The following is a 22,152-nucleotide window of genomic DNA, read 5'->3' as shown; positions in this document are numbered from 1 at the left end:
TTCTTCAAAAGAGAAAATTGAGACTAGTCTGTAGGTCTCTAACACTCAAGCCAGGCAAATGTTTATTTCAACATTATCCAGCTTATTCCAACATACTATTTTTCTTAAAAGATAAGGTGAAAATGAGTATAAAATGAGAATTTAACCTACAAATAGTATTTTCTGTGCATTAGAATTTCTAACATAGAAGACATTTTCAAAATAAGCTATATAGAACTGAAAATATTGAAACAGATTTCCTTATACTTTAAACTTAAAATAATTTCTGAGTTTCTTTTAATTTCTTCTTGTGATCATGACAAATGAAATATATTTTTAAATAGTATTAAGGGTCATCTGTACCTTTTTAAGCTAAGTGATGTTAATTTTATCTTTCTATGTGATAAAGCAAAGTTAATCATTTCATATTTTGCAAGAATCTGCCATGTGCCAGAGAATGTTCCTATTATAATTATTCATAACACTTGAAGAGACATTCAGGATGTTATTCATCAGCCAATTCAATTTTCTTGAATTCTAACATTCCATTTTAATTTAATGTGAATGATGGTTTCTCAGCTTGGTCAGCAAAAGACATTTTGTATAATCAGTTAGCAACATAGGAAAAGAAATGACACTAGGTTATTCATTCACTTTTATTGACTATATAGCACTTCAGATATTTAACAATTTCTCTACTTGATATAGAACAACTATAAAGTTAACATAATGGGAATATTTAGCAATCTGTTTATTATTTGGAGCAAAATTTAAAATATCAATATAGATGCAGCCATAAAAAACGATGAGTTCGTGTCCTTCATAAGGATAGGGATGAATCTGGAAACCACCATTCTCAGCAAACTGACACAAGAACAGAAAACCAAACACTGAATGTTCTCACTCATAGGCAGGTGTTGAACAATTAGAACACAGGGACACAGGGAGGGGAGCATCACACACTGTGAACAGTGGGGATGGGTAGGGGAGGGACAGCAGGGATGGGGAGTGTGGGGGTGATAATGAGGGGGAAAATACGAGATAATAGTTGCTAGGGGGATGAAGGCAGCAAACCACTTTGCCATGTATGTACCTTTACAACAATCCTGCATGATCTACACATGTACCCCAGAACCTAAAGTACAATTTAAAAAATATATTTTTGTACCATCCTCAAAAAAAAAAAAATCTGATATTTCTTTAAAAATACTAATTATTTTTGAGTAATTTAATTTCTCATATAGTTGTAACTTGCACATTTCCACATAATTCATTTGTAAAGTAATATACGACAATTTGGCATGTTTGTTGTTATGACTGACAGTCAAATGATCAAACTGATTCTAAGTGAAATTCCTAATATGCCTATTTATGGTTCTGGGATTTGACTACTAGTCTAACATCATCAAATTTGTTGCATCCTGGTCAATGGAATTGGGAAGCTGAAAAACCATTCAGATATTCATTTCTTGTATGAAACTATGTCTAAATAGTTTATCTAACCCTTATTTTTTTTTTAATTCAAGAAATCAAATTTATATATAAGATAAGATTTTCCTCACTTGGATAATATAATTTGAGTTGATTACAATAACCACCATTACCATGTTGAAGATAATAAACCAAGATCTCAAAGGGACTAGGATTTTGTCTACCTATGAAATGATAAAGGGATCATAGTACAGTAGATTTATTCTAAGTTTCTATTATTTGTTGAAAGTGTTTGATATATAGTTTCTTGAGGGAATTAGAAAAACACACCTAAATCCTATAATTTTTTATTTGAAGACACTTGAATTTAACATTTACTGAACTACTAATTTACAAGGAAATACAATGTCCTATAAGACACTGTAGTGAACACATAACAATGTATCCATTGCAGCTGTCCTGTCATATTAAATCTAGTGGACAAGATCAGATAGGAAGAGTTCCTGAAGTTCAAACACTTAGGGATTACTTCCACAGAAATTGATGTGGGAGAGTGTCAAATGGACAGAATTGCCTCTCCCCTTCTATCCAGGTCCATTTACAATGTGATTTCTTTCAGCTTCTCTCATTAACAGGTAAAGTTTATTTCTTCATCCTTCAAATGTGCATTGGCCTGTGATAGCTTTAGCCAATAGAAGTTGGCAGAAGAGAAGATGTTTTATGCTTCCACTTTCTTTTTAAAACCTGGCAATGCAATCATGTGGACAAGACTAGACCGGTTTTCTGAAAAGTGAGCTACCGCTTAGAAGAAAATCAAAGCAGCCAATATCAAGCTGACTCTCAGAAGCAGACCCATTTAATTGATCATCAGCTTATAGTAAATGCAAGCAAGAGAGGGCCCAGGTGTAAACAAAAGAACCATGCAACTGGAACACATTAAAAGCGATAATAAATGGTCATTGTATTAAGCCACTAGGTTGTGGAGTGGCTTGTACAGCAAACTACTGTAGAGATCAGTAAAATAATCATAAATGTGTCAGACTGTACATTTGAAATTTAGAGACGGATGCCCAGAGGTGAAAAAGACGCATCAGAAAGAGAACTTCAGTTTTGACTAATACTATGGAAAATATGTCTAGAAATGCAATAACATTAACTTAATTTTGTATTATCTGCTGATGTTTTTAATAGACTGTTGTTTTTTTTAAGGTTGAGATTTACATTGAGAAAAAAGTTGACTTCCCCTATATTCCACACCCACTTCCCTCATTGTAAAAATCTTATAATAGTATGTTATAATTAATGAAATAATAGTGATACGTTATTGTTAACTGAAGTTCATACTTTATTCGTATTTTCTGAGTTTAACCTTAAGTCCTTTTTCTGTTTCTCAGTTACAGCCAAGATACTACATTTTATTGAGTCATCTGGTCTTGTTAGGTTTGTCTTGGTTGCGGCAGTATTTCTGACTTCTTTGCTTGTGATGACTTGGACTGTGTCCAGAAAACTGGGTGTGTATTTTGCAGAGGGCCTATACTTTGGAATTTTTCCAGGGTTTTGCATCATAGTTTACTGTGGTTATGGGTTTGGGGGCAGATTATCACAGAAGCGTCATTTCAGTATATCATACCTACTTATAAGCATGATATCAGAGTATCAAAATGATTTTTCATGGTTGATATTGACCTTAGTCACCTGTAAGAGATGGTGTTTCTCAAGGTTTTGCAATGTAAAGAATTTCTCTTCTCCCTTCCCATACAGTCATTCTTAGAAAGAAATCACTAGGCATGGTCCATCCTGAAGGGACGAAGGTTTATGCTCCCCTACTTTAGGACAGAGCATATAAATACATCATGTGGAATTCTTCTGCATGGAGACTTGTCTCTTCTCCCATTATTTATTTATTCAGGAATTTATTTATATCAGTATGAATTTATGGATATTTATTTCATAATTTAAATTAAAAGCCAATAATATTATTTTGTTACTCAAATGTTTTCTGTTCTGGCCATTGGGAGATCTTTCTGTTGGCTCCTACTTTCCTTTACTACCTGCTCATGAAGGTAGCTTGGTTTTGCTAAGGGGGGGCTTCCTTACTTTCTTGCACAACAAGATGCTCAAGTCCCATCTTGCATAGTTTTTTTTTTTGCCTCAGTCTTAGAATCAGCCATTTGTCCGAGGAGCTTTTTTATTACAGAAGTTCTGAGTGCTGGATACATTTGTGGCTACTTGGATGCCCTTGCTTCTGGGTTTTCTTAATTACCAGAGCAAGAAAACTTAGTATAGACAGATAGACAGATAAGATAGATAGATAGATAAATAGATAGATAGATAGACAGGCAGATGATAGACCAATAGATAGATAATAGACCTATAGTTACTATCTGCATCTACATTATGTGAAACATGAGTCCACATTGCTATCTCCAGGTCTACTTCATTACCACATAGATCATTCTAGATCCTTCTCCCTGCTTACATGTAAACCCTAACTCCAACTGAAACATTTCTGAAACAATATACCATTCATGTATTGGCTCTTTTCCAGTATACATGTATAGCAGATACAGAATCATTAACCTGTATTTCCTCCACTTGAAAGACCTTATTTAGTAACTCTTTACTTGACTATTCCTTACTATTTTTTAGCACATGCTCTGACTCTTCAAGATGAGCTGCTATAATCCTTTCTTCTATGCAAACCTCTCTTCTCTGGTCCTCTATCAAATTATCCTGATTATTTACAACATGCCACTCTTTTTTATTTGAAAGTGTCTTGTTTGCTAAATAGTACATTCTAAATTCTTTTTTATCCCCTTCTACTAGTTGTAACCTGCATGAGAGATCCAGGTCATCATTGTGCATCCCCAGGTTAAATCTAGGTCAGTGACTATAGTTCACCTGTCACAGATTAACTATCAAAGCTATATAACTGAACTACGGCGTGAATGACCAAAATAAATAGAATAACATTGTTCCAAAACATTTAATTTGGAGCTGATATAAAGCACATTGCCGCCAATTTTCAACATTTTCAAGCTTTTTCTGCTTTTTTATTTATTCTTTTTTATTTCAGTGGCACAATGGGATGTGTGAGTGCACAAGAGCTGGTGGGGCAGGTGAGGTGAAGTCGGCCTGTGTGCACACACCAGAAAAGCAGTGAGTTGGTGGCCGTGTGCACGTTTGTGCCTACAAATCAGAGGGGCCAGGCTATGGTGGGAGGACGGTGTAGGTGGGCTGGTGCGTGTCAGCAGGGGCTGCTCTGCTGGAGCTCTCCAAGGGTCAGGTGTGGTCTGCCTCTGCCAGCCAAGAAGTTATGGTGAGGTTCCCTGGTGGGTATTCAATACTGTGCTGTAAGGAGGTCCAGCCAGGCTGGGGCCCTGGGAGAGACCAGCAGGCAAGATGGTGCTCAGATCAAACCAGCTATGTCTCATGGCCAGGAGAGCCGTGCTCTGCATAGATCTGACAATCACCCGAACGCTAAAGTCTCCAAGAGGAGCATATCCAGCCTTGGGGGTTGGGCGTCCTTGGCCCTGCTCCACTGCAGACGTTCCCACCTCACACTCTCTGGGTTCCACACAGGCTGGAGTCCTGCCCCTACCACCTCTTCAAGCAGCTCTTCCTGCTGGCTCAAGTATCCGTGGTGGTCATGGCATCTCCTGATGTTAAGATTCCAGAGGTCTGTGGTTAGAGCAGACTACTTCTTTTGTGTTCAACTCACCTCTTCCCCAGAAGCCACTGGGGGCCAGGAACAAGCCCCAGGGTTCGGTAACCATATGCAGGGTTCCCTGCTTCCTCCTTCAGCCTCACATCTGTGTCCTCCCTCCATCCACTCTCAATGCCCTCCCTCCGAACATCTGCTTGGTATGTGACAGTCTTCCCAATGTCCTGGTCTCTTCATGGGAGGTGTTCCCCCTGGCCAGATAGCTGGTCTATCTCCTAGTGTTTTCTCCACAGAAATCAACAGTATGTGTAGCAATTATGCTCAAAGCAAAAACCCTTACACATTTTCTACTTATATCCGCTTCTGACCTCCATTTAGTTTTTCAATCTCTAAGTAGTCCTCACTAAGTTGTCAGCTTATTGTTTCACTTAAAATTATAATTTAAACTATTTTTCAGTCACTTTGGTTGGTTTCAGAGGTATCATCTATTAGGCAACCAACTTTGTCTCAGAATGACAGAAACAAAAGTCCACCCTGACTCTTTGATCTGTCGTTAGGGCCTCTTAGTAGACATTTTACTTCTGTGTAAATGACAAACCAACAATGTGATTGCCTTGCTTAGTCATTATGCATCAAGTTTTACAGTTTAAACTCTTCTTTGCTTTATTTAGTAGAAAACTTTAAGTTCTTGAAAATCATCTTGCCATGATTGAAATCCTAAACAGAATAAATAAGACATATTTTATAATATGAATACAAACTTACTAATTCTCATAGCACATAAGTTTTTAAACTAACTAATTAATTGGTAGCATGGGATATTCTGCTTGTGAAATGGAGTTCATTTGGGTCATGATAATTTCTACACTGAAAAAGGTAGACAATTTTTTTCACATGCTTCCACTGTAAAGTGTACTACAGCATATTCCTCTTTTATTTTAAAATCACAGTAAATGCTGGCCACCAGTGAACAGTCACAGACCTAAAAACACAGTCACGTTATTTTTTATATGGGTTCTTTAGTTAATTAACTGTATCTCTAAAGGCTGTGTTGGCATGCTTAGCATATCCAGAAGGTAATTTATTTATAAAATGGAATATAGAAAGAGTAATTGGATATAGAAAGCAAAACTTTAATTCACCTGGTGATTTAATTTGTTCTTTCATATAGGCAGATAGTTCTAATTTTACATATACGTTTGTTTAATTCTTGTTTGAGATTTCAAGTCTATAAATGTTTTCTTTTTTCTAAGAAGAGATCATAGAGTGCTCTCCCTCTTGGGATAGTAGTGTTTCAACAGGAAAAATTTTGCTTCTTGCATCAGTAAATATGCCAGGAAAATCAAACTAAATAGGAAATTACCTACAGCACAATAATTTTCTTGTCATTCCATTTTTGCATAAAGAAATAACTCTGGAGGATATAAGGCAGATGAATAGTGCGCGATTAATTTTGATGGAGTTAAAGACTCCATTTACCATAAAATCAAAGAGAAAAAGATAAATATTAACATAAATGTATTATAGAACTGAGAGAGGACCTCTAGTCCAATCATTCTTTGACATTTTTCTAGGATATAACAGAATTATCTTTCCTCAATACTAGATTTCTCTAAATAATTACATTTATATTCTTCAGTTAAAAACCTGGAACAGAATTTCAATTCTTTGTAATGCCACGAACCATTCCACTCTACTGTCTAGTTTAATTACTCATCACTATTTGAATATATTCTCCAGGTAAAGTTGGACTTAAAATTTTTGATACGCCATACTATTTCTTAGTGTCATCCGGATGAGAAAACCTTGGTTTTATTTCCACTTTATAACTATACAAATAATTTTTAAAAACTTGAAAGTCATCTCCGTTTTATTATTTCTCTTACCCATTCATTACTTTTTCCATTACAATCCATGACTTGTGGCTTGCATTTTTTTTCATATATTTTATTCACTTCTAGTAGAATTCACTATTTAAATATTATTTCCTCACTATGCAATATAGTTGAGGGTGACTCCTTGAGTAAATGAATGCTGTGCAAATGAATTTCCATTAAAGGGAGCCATTTTTTTAAATGTATAGTCTAATTTGATGAATATGTGCAATGTAGGAGATGCTCTGGTATGCATCAGTAATTTAATGCTACTTTGACACAGTTCCTGACTGTAAGAAGTATAAGAGGCACACAGTGATCTCATACACACAGAGACACTCACACACACACACACAGACACACTCAGAGCTTACTCTAGACTATAATGTATTTAAAGGTAGGGAGATACACAGTATTCAATGGTTTAAAACATCTCACTATAGATGATTGACCAGGATCATGCAGAAAAGTAAAAGTGTGACTGAATGAGAAAAATAACACTAATTTCTTTCTGATTGTACAAGCCAGACAAAAAAGCTGACTAAGAAAGGGTACAGGGAGAGAGTAAACCATGCACTTCCTAAAATATAGACATTTTTCAATGATATGATTCTTCCTCAACAAGTATATTCTACTTTAACTCAGAAATTCTTGTGGCCAGCAAAATAAATACATTATGCTTCATTACAAAAGAAGGACGTGAAAACTAGGACCACAAAGATAGACATTTCTATGCCCACTATTGGCAGCAATAAAAATGTCTAAGACATTAAGTGTAGGATAAAGATTTTAAAATGGGCAATTCTTATTCATTGAAAATGATGATGTAGATTGGTACAAACTCTTTGGAAAAAATTTGGAGTTACCTTGAAAAGGTGAGCATTTACAAACTTTTAAAACAGATATTATACTATTAAGTATATGGCTTAGAAAAAAATTATCTGTTCATGAAGAGACATGTACAAAATATCTGATTGCTCATTTCACAATAGCTAAAAAATACACCAACCTGGAAATAAGCTAAAACTTCACTCACTTGAGGTGAGTTAGTGACTTTAATATTTACACGTAATGGAATATTTAAAGCAGTGGAAATCAATGAACAACCTACTACAATAGCAACATGGATGGGTTGTAGAGACATAGGGCTAAGTGAAATAAATAATTGCAGAATGTTACATAATGCCAGTTTTAAAAGCTCTAGACAAAGAAACACAAAACAGTGTATTTTTTAGGAAACTAGATGTTTGAAAAAAATATATTTTAAATGCAAGTAAGTAATGAACACAAAATTATAGATATTAATTTATCTTTTTAAGGAAGGAAGATATAGTAATAAAAATTAGGTCTAGGCTGAAAGAACCCTGAAATATTCTTATTATTTTTATTGTTAGGTTTCATATTTATATTCTTGTTTAATCATTTATATTCATGCTGCAAATTTAAAAGTGAGTATCCAGAATATAAGGAAGTCTCTAAATAGACATTTTACATGTATGTAAATAAAAAAACCCAAATAAAAATTAGTTGTTCAATAAAATTCAATGAGTTCTTCAATAAAATTCAATTAAATGAGTTATTCAACAAAATTCAATTAAATGAGTTGTTCAATAAAAAATAATAATATAGTTTTTATGCTAGAATTTTGATGTATCTCCAGAAAACCTGCTCTAAAGAAATAAAAAAAAATATTCAGGCAAGTTATCATTAAGAAGGAAATACAAACTTGTAAGAATTGATGAAGGGAAACAAAGACTTAAGGATGTGTTTTAAAAATAAAATTTATGGCCAGGTGCAGTGGCTCATGCCTGTAATCCCAGCACTTTGGGAGTCCCAGCAGGGTGGATCACAAGGTCAAGAGACTGACACCAATTTGGCCAACATGGTAAAACCCCGTCTCTACTAAAAGCACAAAAAGTTAGCTAGATGTGGTGGGGTGTGCCTGTAATCACAGCTACTTGGGAGGCTGAGACAGGAGAACCACTTGAACCTGGGAGGCAGAGATTGTAGTGAGCCAAGATCACGCCACTGCACTCCAGCCTGATGACAGAGTGAGCCTCCGTCTCAAAAAAAAAAAAAAAAAAAAAAAAAAAAAAAAAAAAAAAAAAAAAATTATGAAACATTGACAGTACCAGACAAATAAAAAATATCTAGGGAATTCTAAATACTAACTAAAATGTATGAATACAATGAGGTAAGGTATAAAAATTAAACAGAATTTGTGTGTAGATTTTAGCACTTTGGGGAATGTTTGAAAACATTAATTTTTATCAACTAAGTGAATAATCCATGTTGTAAATCTTGAGTCACTACTTAAAGCACAGTAAAACATGCATAAATGAAGGAAAATGGACTGAGAGTATTTTATTTATCTAAAGGAAGGCAGGATGGAGTAAAACAAATTTAAAACTGATACATCAACTGGGAAACAAGTGATAAAATGACAGATACTGATGGATGGCAGAATATGTACCCTAAAATATGCCATGTGAATATAAGGATAATTTTGAGCGAAAGACACTTCTAAAACAGCAAATGTAAAAATGGCATTCTAATCTCTTTTCATCCTGGAAAGAAGAGATAAAAATTCCCATGTGAAAGATGTACTCCCCCTACCAGAAGAAAAGAAATATTTTTGGCTGAACAGTCATGGCCAAGTGAATTCTGTACCGACCTTGTTAGAACAATTATTATGTTCTTATGACAATATTGCTCTTTATCATCAAATGTATCGAGAGATTGGGTTAATGTCTCCTCATTATATATTATTCTTCATTTTACTGAAAATCTCTGGTCTGAGGAAGAACTAGACCTAGCTAGCCTTCAGCTGTTTTTTGTGTTACAGTTATGCATGAGCTTATCAAAAGATACAAATAGCAGTGGATCAAGGGGGAAATAGAGTAATTAAATTAATACAAGACTATGAAAATGTATATGGTGGTTTTCCCAGGAAAACTAGATTTAAAAATTTTCTTCAACATGTCAAAAAGAACCTTTATTTACTTTATAACAGACTCTTAATGCTTTATTATCAAATGCCTTTGGAGCAGGTGCTCTCTGAACTGAAGTTTTCTGACCCTTCTGAGCTTTTGGAAGAAGCACTGCCTTCTGGCCTGTTGCTCCCTGGGAAGGAACCTTGTAGACTGGAGCCTTCTTTTGACCTGTAGGCAGGTCATCTTTTTTTGCTGGAACTTCAATAGCAGCTGCAGAAGCTGCAGCAGCACCTTTATCAGCAGGTGCTTTTTTGGGAGAAGTTACCAGGACAGCTGCCTTTTGAAGCTTCTTAATTCCATTCTTGATTATTCTGTTCCTCATTTTCTTTGCATTCATGACTTTAAAATTATCGAAATCTGTCATCTTGGCTTTCCTTTCTACGACTTCAATCTTCCTTTCCCACCTGTGGCTGCCCATTTTGTATTGGCATTGGCCTTCTGCCAGGCTTGTCGGACAGACTTCTGGATCGTGCTGTGTAGGAACTTGAGGATGAAGTCAGTGAGCTGAGTGCACTTAAAGGAGCAGCCTGTCTCCTTATCCTAGTTGCAATGCCCATCAACCAAAGCCTTGTTTTGAATAATAACATTTACAATCAGGATCAGCTTTCTGACATGAGGTCCAAAAGAGACTGAGGCCACCTGGCCAACCTCTGATGCACCTAAACACAAACACCTTATGTAACTCTATCCCTACTTTACACTGCTTCAAATGTTAGGGATATTAGCATTGGTACTATTTCTGCATTTGTTCTATAATGGTATACACAATGTAAGTATTCTGAAAGATATGATCATTTTGCTTTAAGGAGTCTGTGACCAGATGCCGGAGGTCGAATTTTTTTCATTGTTTTCTAGCATCATATTTTAGCAGTAAAAGATAACACCAGCTTGATTATTTTTATTTTTACCCTAAGGGATTACTTATTTTGTTTGCCTAATGCCTGAAAATTTACTTCTCTCTCCTTGAAATTTAACAATTTAAATAAATTATTTTTAAAAGCAAAATAATACATTTCTCTCAAATCAATATTCATCTCACATGACTTCTTGTGCCATATCTTCAGTGTTATGCATGTAAATATATTTCCTAATTGTTTTTGTTAATCCTTTCGAAGTGCATTGCCTCATATACAAGCTGTTATTTTGTTTTCTTTAACTTTATGTACTGATCTTACGTTTAGCGTAATATTAATGTAGCTAAACTTTTAAAAAATTACTATTATTTTGAGACGGACTCTCACTTTGTCACCCAGGCTGGAGTGCAGTAGGGCGGTCTCAGCTCACTGCAACGTCCACGCCTCCAGGTTCAAGCGATTCTTCTGCCTTAGTCTCCTGAATAGCTGAGACTACAGGTTTGCACCACCATGTTCAGCTAAGTTTTGTACTTTTAGTAAAGGTGGGATTTCACCATGTTGACCAGGCTGGTCTCGAACTCCTGACATCAGGTGATCCACCTGCCTCAGCCTCCCAAAGTGCTGGGATTACAGGCAAGAGCACAGCACCCAGCCTTATAACTTTTTATGAATGATTTCCATTATTTGAAATGTGATGAGGCTCTCTTGATGAATTAGCTTGTGGTTATTGTTATTCTTAATATTGAGTATCAACTTGATTGGTTTGAAGGATCCAAAGTATTGTTGCTGAGTGTGTCTGTGACAATGTTGCCAAAGGAAATTAACCTTTAAGTCAGTGGACTGGGAAAGGCCAACCCACCCTAATTTGGGTTGGCACAGTTTAATCAGCTGCAGCACAGTCAGAATAAAAGCAGGCAGAAGAACATGGAAAACCTAGACTGGTTTAATCTTCTGGCCTACGTCTTTCTCCCGAGCTGGATGCTTCCTGCCCTTCAACATTGGACTCCAAGTTCTTCACTTTGGGATTAGGATGGCTTCCTTGCTCCTTAGCCTGAAAACTATCTATTTTGGGAACTCACCTTGCGATCCTGTAAGTCAATACACCTTAATAAACTCACCTCTATATATACGTCTATCCTATTTACACTGTCCTTCTAGAGAACCCTGACAAATACAGTTATTTTTGTGACATTTCCTTGTGCACTTGAAAACAATAACCCCCCCAGCCATTATTTATTCCATTGTTCTACATATTAGTATGTCAAGTTGGCTAAATGAAATTTTTAGCTATTATTTTTCTTTATTTTTATAACAACTCGCTCTAATACAAAGATCTGTATTAAAGTCTTCTACTATGGCTGTGGATTTGTATGCTTCTTTTTAATTTTGTATATTTTTGTAAAATATGCTTTAGAATCATGGCTTTGGATATGCATATAGTTAGAACTAGAACTTCTTTCTTTTGAACTGAACCTCTTATTATGAAATGTCTCTTTTATTTTTAATACACTTATTATTAAAAGTTTATGGATAGTCTTATAATAATTCAGCTATACCAGTTACCTTTTTACTGTGTTTGCGTGATAATTTGTTTCTCTTCTTTCACTTTCGACCTTTGTGTATGTGTGTGTGTGTGTATGTGTGTGTATGAGTTTTATTTGTTTATTTTTCTATCAAAAATAGACAAACTGACCAATGGAAGGAAAAAGAAAAAAAGGAGAGGTGGAGGAGGAGTCCAGCACCAAAGTCATTCATATACATCATCTGACTTAAGCTTAAAGCACCACACAAAGGTGTTAAAAAATGTTTTAGTAAATGGTTCTATGTTGATTGGATAAATATAGGAAAAATGATTTCCAATATATGATTGAGAATATAGACAAATAGCGTCCTTTATGCATTATAGTGTTAAATCTGAAAGGTTAAGCAAGAGAGCATTTAGGAAAAAAAAAACAGAAAAATAGTTTATGATATTGGTGTAACCAAATATATATTACACAGGACACAAAAAATGTTAAACCCAGAAGATAAAAAAAAAATTTATGAATCAAAAACGTGACAACCAGAAAGAAAAATAATAACAAATATAGATAGTTACTCTAAAAGTAAGCTAATTAAATAGACAATAAATAATTTTAAACCATGCTTGATGTTACCTAAGAAAAACAACTTATGTCTCAAAGCTATACAATATATCAAAGAGCTTTATGAGTAAAACAAAATAGTAAAAAAGAACAGATAATTTCAAGTGTTAGTGAGAAAATGAAGTAAAACAAATCTTATAAACTTAACACTTTAGAAAATGATTTGACACCTAGTAACCTCCTTGATACACATATACCATATTTATTCACTTATAGACATGCATATGTATTCATTAATGGACAAATAAAATAATGTTTATAGCAGTTTTTTTTTTTTTTAATCTTACAAGCCTTGGAACAGTAAAACCGCAAATACATATCAACAGAATTATGGATAAATAAATTGTGGTATAATCATACAATAGGCTACTATCAGCAAATAAATAAATATAAATATATATATATAAAAGAATAACTGAACAAAACTATATTCAAAAACATGGATGAATCTTCCACACCTAATATTAAGCCAAAGAACACAAAACTCTTCATTCTGTATAATTTATTTTTACACTGTTTTAAAATGGGCCAGATAAGTGCATATATCATATATATAATATGTATACATAAGTGCATATATCACATATGTGTGCATATATCATATATATGTGCATATATCATATGTATGATATATAAGTGCATGTATCATACATATGATATATATGCACTTAATACATAATATATATCATAATACATAACCATATATATGATATATGTGATCATTATAAATATATATTATAAAGTTCATATATATGCTATATATGATATATGCACTTATATATATCACATATATGCACATATATATGATATATGCACTTACATATAATGTATATATATATATATACACACTTGCATATAATACGTATATATATACTTCTAGAAGTCAGAACAGCAATTACCCTTGCCATATGGTGTAACTTAATATATTAATATATATATATATTACATATCATATATACAATAATATATATGATATATATGATTATCATATATATCATATATACTATATATCATATAATATATACCACATAATATATAATATAGAAATATCACATATATGGTACATATATATTATATATTATATCTATTATAATATATAATATAGATATATATACATATATTATAATTATGATCATGTATATGATGTATATTATATATTATATATTATACATCATATACATGATCATAATATATAATCATATATAAGTTTATATGTATGTTACATATCAGATGTCCCCAATCTTTTTACACAGGGGGCCAGTTCACTGTCCCTCAGACCATTGGAGGGACGCCACATACTGTGCTCCTCTCACTGACCGCCAATGAAAGTGGCGTCCCTTCCTGAAGTGCGGCAGGGGGCCGGATAAATGGCCTCAGGGGACCGCATGCAGCCCACGAGCCGTAGTTTAGGGATGCCTGCTACATATGATATATGCACATTATGTATGTCATATATGATATATACACATATATGTGATATATGCACTTACATAAAACATGTATACATATATATATATGTGCACTTATATATAATATGTGTATATATATACTTCTAGAAGTCAGAATAGCAATTACCCTTGTCATATGGTGTAACAGCTACAAGAGAATGACTGGTATATATTCAACTTGTTTTGACATAGGTGCTGATTACATGAGTACATTCACTTTGTGAAATATCGTTGTGCTGGACACTTAACTTAAGAAACTACTATTTGCTTATTATGCAACAATAAAATATGTAAAAAGGAAAAATTCTATAGGTTTCCTATGACTCCATGTATTAATATTATAAAACATATTAAAAAGACAACTGATAAAGAACTTTAAGTAATGATGAACTAGACTGTTTTTGATTCTATATTTACTAACCCAGTTGTGTCATATCTGCCACTAGAATGTAGATTCTATTTTTAACTAAGAAAATAAACATTTGAACTAAACCTAATCAAATGTGAAAATATCTAATTTTAAAGGAAAGGTGTGTATTGGGAAGTGAATATCCCCAGACATAATATATGTTTTCACCCAAAATAGTTCAGAAATCTTCATAGGATGTATATATAAATTATACATGCAACTACAAAAACAGGCATAACAGCATTACTTGGCTTTTTTAAAATTTTATTTATAAACATACATAAGCAGTTCTTAAATTTTGCTGTTTTTCATTATTTTCTATTGAATAGCAATAGTTAGGGTCATTAAAATGAGAAAGAGTTGGAGTAAGTTGGACTAAGTTCAAGATTTCAGAGCAGACAGTTGCAAAATCACTGTTAAGAGTAAAGTGAACTCTGACTGACTTGTTTTTAACTGGCTTCGCAGCTATAGACCACAACATTATCCCCCAGGTTAAATATTGCTGAAATGATTCTTACTAGCGCTAGTAAGGGATTATATACTCTCTAAACTGAGAATTTCATGTAAAATTCTGCTTGACACATGAGCTGGATGTAAGCTTTGAAGAAATTGTTTGGTATCTTAGGAACTTTTTTTTTCCAGTCTAGTGAATGTGTCAGAGATTGATTGTTTACTGCTCACTTTTAGTAGACAGTCTATGAACTGTTTGCTTAGTACAAGATAGTATAAGCTTTTCCAGCAACAAAATTTCCTGTAGAATGTCTCCTCTAGGAAAAATGCATCAGGATCTTAACTATGATTGCTGAACAAGATTTAATTTTTTATACAAGCTGTAGGTTTTTGAGACTATGCTACAGAAGTGATACGTCGGGGTTTTTATGTTTGTTTTTTATTTTGCTAAAATGAAAGTGACTACTACATATCATGACTACTGAAGAATAGAGTTTTCTGACATTATTCTTATTAGCTCATTTTTATTGTCAAGCCTTGTTACTTTACAATAATTCCACATGGTTCTGAAGTTTGAATGTGATATATATTTTTTCCAAATATATATTCTATAATTAAATAAAATATTTCACAAAAACATTCAATAAGATAAAAACTGAACACTTTGTTTCCTTATCATTGTGATAGATGCTGGATGCTAGAAATACACCAATATATGACAAAAATTTTAAACCCTAGAGAAATGTCTTCTTTAGATGAAAATAATTATGTATGTAAATAGAATGTAGTCATATATTCATATTCAATAGTTTATACTCATATATTCTATCATGTCTATTTATAAATATATTTACATATATGCTATATGTAAATATATACTTATATATGTAATATATAAGTATATTTATGCCTAATAGATACTATATATGGAAATATAAACTTATTACATCTAAAATATAAATACATAGCTATATAAGTGTATGTGATAAAAATACATAAATAGATCTATTATATATCATTTATATATTATATAATATTTACATAAGTATATAAAATATATATGCATCTATGATATATTACAAAATCGGTGCTGTAAATATCACAAAATGTAAAGGAATAAAATACAAATTAAACTGTTTTCACTACATTTCAGGTAACTAAATCTCTTTCAGACGAGTGTGCCATATAGAAGAATACTTGAAAGTAAGTCTATAAAATTTGTTTCCTTTCATTTTAACTCAATAAAATGTCTTTCTAATGTAAAGCATTCCTGCTAGGCATTTTATGAATGTTGAGCTGACATGTCAAGTTGGAAAATTTTTAATGTTTATTAAAAGTGAGAGATTTTAACATGCATTTTGAAATAGTTTGTCTTCCATGTCTGAAAATAAATTGTTATAAAAGTTGTCAAGATGTATGTTTCTTATCACTGAGTCCAATTTTGAAGGATTTCAGAAAGTCATCATGCAACATAATAATTCAGTATTAATCAGTATGAATACAGTCAGCCAATTAATTTACCTTTTAGGCAGAAGTGTGGCTAAAGGAATTGTCAGGAGGAAGACAGAAGAGAGTTACATATCTTGGCTACTCTGATTTAGCAATCATTGTTCATGTCTAATGACATTACTTATATCAACCCTATTACATTGTCACTTAGATGTACATGGAGAGTGATATTTTCCACTTGAACTATAACTTTAAAAATTAAGAAGTCATTTGCTTGACTCAAATGAACACCCCATGATCAGTGAGCCACTTACTGCTACTACTGTGAGTATTCTATTTGAAAAATATCTAATTTTTTAAAACTCTTCAAACCAAGTCCTGCTTGAAGATTTTAGGCCACAAAGATCTTCATGTATATGCCCTTTCACTAAATAAATAATGTAGATTGTGCTACCCAAACCATGAGAGATGTTATTAAGGTTCATTTGAGAGCTTGCTTATTTTTAAGCATAAAATTTTCTTGTGAAAACAAGTTAACAAGCTAGGGGTTATTATTAAATATTCTGAGGCAAAAGACCCTCCTCTTAGAGCTTGAAACAGTAGTTTGATTGTGCCTCTAAGTAAGAAAAACAAATGGACATTTTTTCCTGAGTTTGTATTTTCAAGCTAATTATTCTCATGTAGGACACCATGATACTGCTAGGCAAACTCAATTTATTTGCCAGTCTCCTGAGTTAAAGAGAAGTAAACAAGAATAAAATGCAGATACATGCTTATAATTATATAAAATAATATTTTTATATCTGCACAGCCATTTACTGTTTATGTATAGAAAATAATGTCTGCAGGTAGGAGCATATTTTTTGGTAAGAAGTAATTCAGATTCTAAGAAATAATATTCTCCTTTTTATTTTTGCTTAAATAATGATTATTCCAACAACTTTGTTAAATGAATTCAGTTACTTTTCTGAGCCATGTGTAGAGATAATGAAAAGTTAGGACTTGGAAGGTATGTCTATGATTCCTTAACAGAGAATCCACTGTCCCCTTATTTATGTGGCATTCATCTGGCATAAGCAAAGAATGTATTCTCTTGATATTCCACTAACTTACTTGTACTCAAAAGTGCTTAAAATTGCAACGATGTAATGAAATCAATGTGGGATACTATAGACTGAATATAAAAATATTAGAATACATGTTTATAAAATAATAGTGGTTTATAACAAATGTGTCCTTGTGTTATTATGGTTAAATAACCTTGGCAAGAGATGTACAGAGTAAAATGAATTCAAATGATAGAGATTTCCTTGACATTAAAATATTGGTGGAGGTGTTGTGTAGATAATTTTGCATGTAGCCTAGAAAATGGTGGAGAATTTGGACATGTTCCTCTATTTTGAGGAAAAAGAGCCAACCTGTACCAGTAAAAGCTAAGAAATACATACACGGGAAAGTTTTTTATAGAGTAGCTTAAGCATATGGGAAGTAAAACAGGAAAATTCACCTAAACCCATATTAAAGGGCTTTTAAGCCTCTGACCTATGATTTAAAACTGTTCTCTGTGATACAACTGTGCAAAGTTTTCAAGAGGCTATTGGAATTGGCAAAGTTCCATAAATTCCAATATTAAATAACTATACATGTAAACATTTGACAGAGTAGTTAGCCAATTTACACAAATTGGATATATCTTATGTTGAAGGAAGCCTGAAAGGAAAGAAGAAAAGAGGCTAAAGAATAGATTTGAGGCATGACATAAAAAAAAGCTAAAGAGATAATAAAGCAAGTAGAAGGAAGAATTTCAAGATATGAAATTATATCTAGGAAAAAATAGTATCATGGAAGCCAAAGAAACAGAGAAATTCTTGCTAAGCCTACTAACCATACCAAAATACGCAGACGCAGACTGCAAACAAAAAACAAGGATCCAATATTTGTTTTAATTATCCTTATAGAATAATATAAAATCAGTGAGAAGATGTATGTAAAGAAAGATAAACAATAGATAAACAATAGAGTAGGAAAAGTAAAAATAGGGTATTTGGATGAGAAATATTGAAATGGAAACCATGACTTGTCCACTCACAAAGGAAAAGAATCCAAAAGATACCAGTTGAACTATGAAAACAAGTAAAATATGAGATGTGCAAGATTTGAATGACTTAAATGTGTAGGAAATAGAAAAGAACATGAGGCAAGACAGCAGATTTTAGTAACTGAAATTCTTTAATTTGTACAATCCTTGATAATGGGAACATTTAATTATGTTTATATCCATAAACAGTAAAGACCTTGAGTACTCGCTAAATAAAGGACTACTATTTTAAGCTACTGGGTTTAGGATACCTTATTGTACAGTAAAACTAATTGAATACCAATGCTTTAAAAAAAATTCAAGATAATTAAAAATCCTATAATGTTAATTTTAAATGTATCTTATAATAATTTTAAATTCTATAGAAATTGGAAAAAAGCTTATTCCTTGGGATCCATATGAGACCTAAAAATACATGTTTTTATTCTAAAATTTGAATTTTCTTTTAATTACTTCATTCCACCTCATCAGGTTAGCTGATACAAATAAAAAGAAATGAAGGCCCTAAGGGACTGGGAGAAAGAACTAGAAATATGAAAAATTATAGAAGTAGGATGGATATATGGTAAACACGTATTTTGGTGTATTTGGAATAGGTTTATGTCAGTATTTCCAATGTTCTATCTGTCTTAGCATTTGTCCCAACTTCTTCGCTCCCAAGTGTTTCACAAATTGGACACAATATCTTCTGTGGTCACTCTAGAACTTGGGAATATGGTTGCATGAACATAATAAAATCTAAGCAAATTGTTATCTAGTTATTGTTTTCCCTAAGTTGGTGATATTTAAAATTTACAATTCAGGCATGGATACTGACAACCCTCCTAAACAACAAACAACCATCAGTAATTTCATGAAACTCTTGTTTTATATTTCAAATAAATAATCTACAAGTATAATTTCATTGTAAAGATTTATTTAAGAATTAATTATGATGTGTTAATAAGGTTTTATCTGTTTTCTGTCAAATGGTCCAGACAAACATTGTTGGCTGCCTTGGGTTGGATGCTATCCAATATTCAAACTGGAAAAGATAGCAGGTTTTCACAAGTCTCTATCTGCATAGACTTAATAATGACTCCATTGTTCTTTTATTATTATTTTTGCTGAAATTTTAATTGAGTCAAAATGTTAAACTTTGAAAATAGTAGTTTGAAGAAAGTTTTCAGAAAAATTCCTCAAAATTTTAAGATAATAGGAATAATAAGCTGATGACCCTGATTTATAAAAACCTTCTAAGAAATCTGCTTATAGAGAAGACACACATCTTGCTCTACTACCTTCAAACTGGTTTCTGATAGAAGAAAAAATAATAATTTTTCTTTTATTAGATAGTTTAAAGAAACAAACAAAGTTTTTAAAATATAAACTATGTTCCTATCACCCTGTGGCTATAGCAGTGCATGCAAACTAGATTATACAGTACTATGTTTAAAAGTTTTGATGTTTTCGTAATATTCCATGGTGTATATGTACCACATTTTCCCTATCCAGTCTATCATCGTTGGGCATTTGAATTGGTTCCAGGTCTTTGCTATCGTGAACAGTGCTGCAATGAACATTCGTGTACATGTGTCCTTATAGTAGAATTATTTATAATCCTTTGGATATATACCCAGTCTTACGCAGCCATCAAAAACGATTAGTTCACGTCCTTTGTAGGGACATGGATGAACCTGGAAACCATCATTCTCAGCAAACTGACACAAGAGCAGAAAATCAAACACCGAAATGTTCTCACTCATAGGCGGGTGTTGAACAATGAGAACACATGGACACAGGGAGGGGAGCACTACACACTGGGGTCCGTTGGGGGGAAATGGGGGAGGGACGGGGGGTGGGGAGGTGAGAAGAGATAGCATGGGGAGAGAGGACAGATACAGGTGAGGGGACGGAAGGCAGCAAACCACGCTGCCATGTGTGCACCTATGCAACAATCTTGCATGTTTTCACATGTACCCTAAAACCTAAAATGCAATCTAAAAAAAAGAAAAAAAAAGTTTTGATGTTTTCATTAAAATAGAAATACATACATGAGTTAGACCTTGAGTCAGTGCTATTAAATAAAAGTGCTAATAAATAAAATTATTTCGAAATTCAACAGGTTTCTTTAAATTGGAAAGCCAGTTTACAATTATTATTCTTATTTGATCATCTTCACTTATTGATGTAACAAAGACATACTTAACTTTGATATGAAGTGTAATTAGACTATACAAACAACTTTAAATGCCATTTTTTTTTTTTTTTTTGGTTTATCACACAGTCTGGTGGTGAGTCCCCATTATTATCCAAGCACATTATTAATACCATCTCTTTACATTTCAAACGATAAGACTGTAATGACTACATGTGCTTTGAACTTCTCCTTCACTATTCTTACTGCTCACCTTCCAAATCTACAATTTTGTTGTTTTTTGTTTTTAATACTACCTTCTAAATATCTAGTAACATATCAAATGCAGTTATCTTGTTTTATTTTGACATAGACTACTTCAACACTTTTCTATCTTCTTCTTCTATTATTGTTTTTTCGAGATGATGTTTTGCTCTTGTTGCTCAGGCAGGGGTGCAATGCTGTGATCTTGGCTTAATGCAACTCTGCCACCCCCACCTCCTGGTTCAAGTGATTTTCCTGCCTCAGCCTCTTGAGTAGCTGGGATTATAGGTGCACACCACCACACCCAGCTTGTGTGTGTGTGTGTGTGTGTGTGTGTGTGTGTGTGTGTGTGTGTGTGTGTTTTAGTAGAGATGGGTTTCACTATTTTGACCAGCCAGGTCTCAAACTCCTGACCTCAGGTGATCTGCCCACCTTGGCCTCCCAAAGTGCTGGGATTACAAGTGTAAGCCACCATGCTGGGCCCAGTTTTCTATCTTATTTTAATTTTCTCCAGTATCACCAACACCAGTTCATCTTTTATACTTCCTAAACTTTCTGAAATGTAAATCACTCTTCAAGTATTATGAGTATTAAATTAGAGATAGCAAATATATTTTAGCAAGTAATCACATTTACAAATTTGGAATCCATGAATAATGAGAAGTGACTGTATCATCATTAAATTTTAGCATTTATTTGCCCCTGACTCTACTATCCATTTTCTTTTTATTCCAAGGGTGCATTCATCATATTGTTCCTGAATCATTCTAACTACTGAAAAAAGGATAATTTGGGGATTTTGAAATCCAGGACTTAGAAATATTATAGGATATTAAGGATTGCAGGTAGTACATATACTTATATATAATGCTAATATAGCATTTAAAAACTATAGTGAATGATTTTACCCTGTATTATCTGCATTAATCTTAAAAATCTCTTGAGTTAGAGTTATTGATATTTTATATATAGCAAAAAT

At 33.1% G+C, this 22,152-nt stretch overlaps 1 pseudogene; it reads right to left on the bottom strand.

The window, feature by feature from the left end:
* Positions 1-9,930: 9,930 nt before the first annotated feature.
* LOC101040070 (uncharacterized) overlaps positions 9,931-22,152 on the bottom strand; it is a 29,022-nt pseudogene continuing 16,800 nt past the window's right edge.

The sequence above is a fragment of the Saimiri boliviensis genome, chromosome 1 (genome assembly GCF_048565385.1).
Source record: "Saimiri boliviensis isolate mSaiBol1 chromosome 1, mSaiBol1.pri, whole genome shotgun sequence".
In the NCBI taxonomy this organism is placed as follows: domain Eukaryota; kingdom Metazoa; phylum Chordata; class Mammalia; order Primates; family Cebidae; genus Saimiri; species Saimiri boliviensis.
This window is presented reverse-complemented; position numbering and strand designations above follow the sequence as displayed.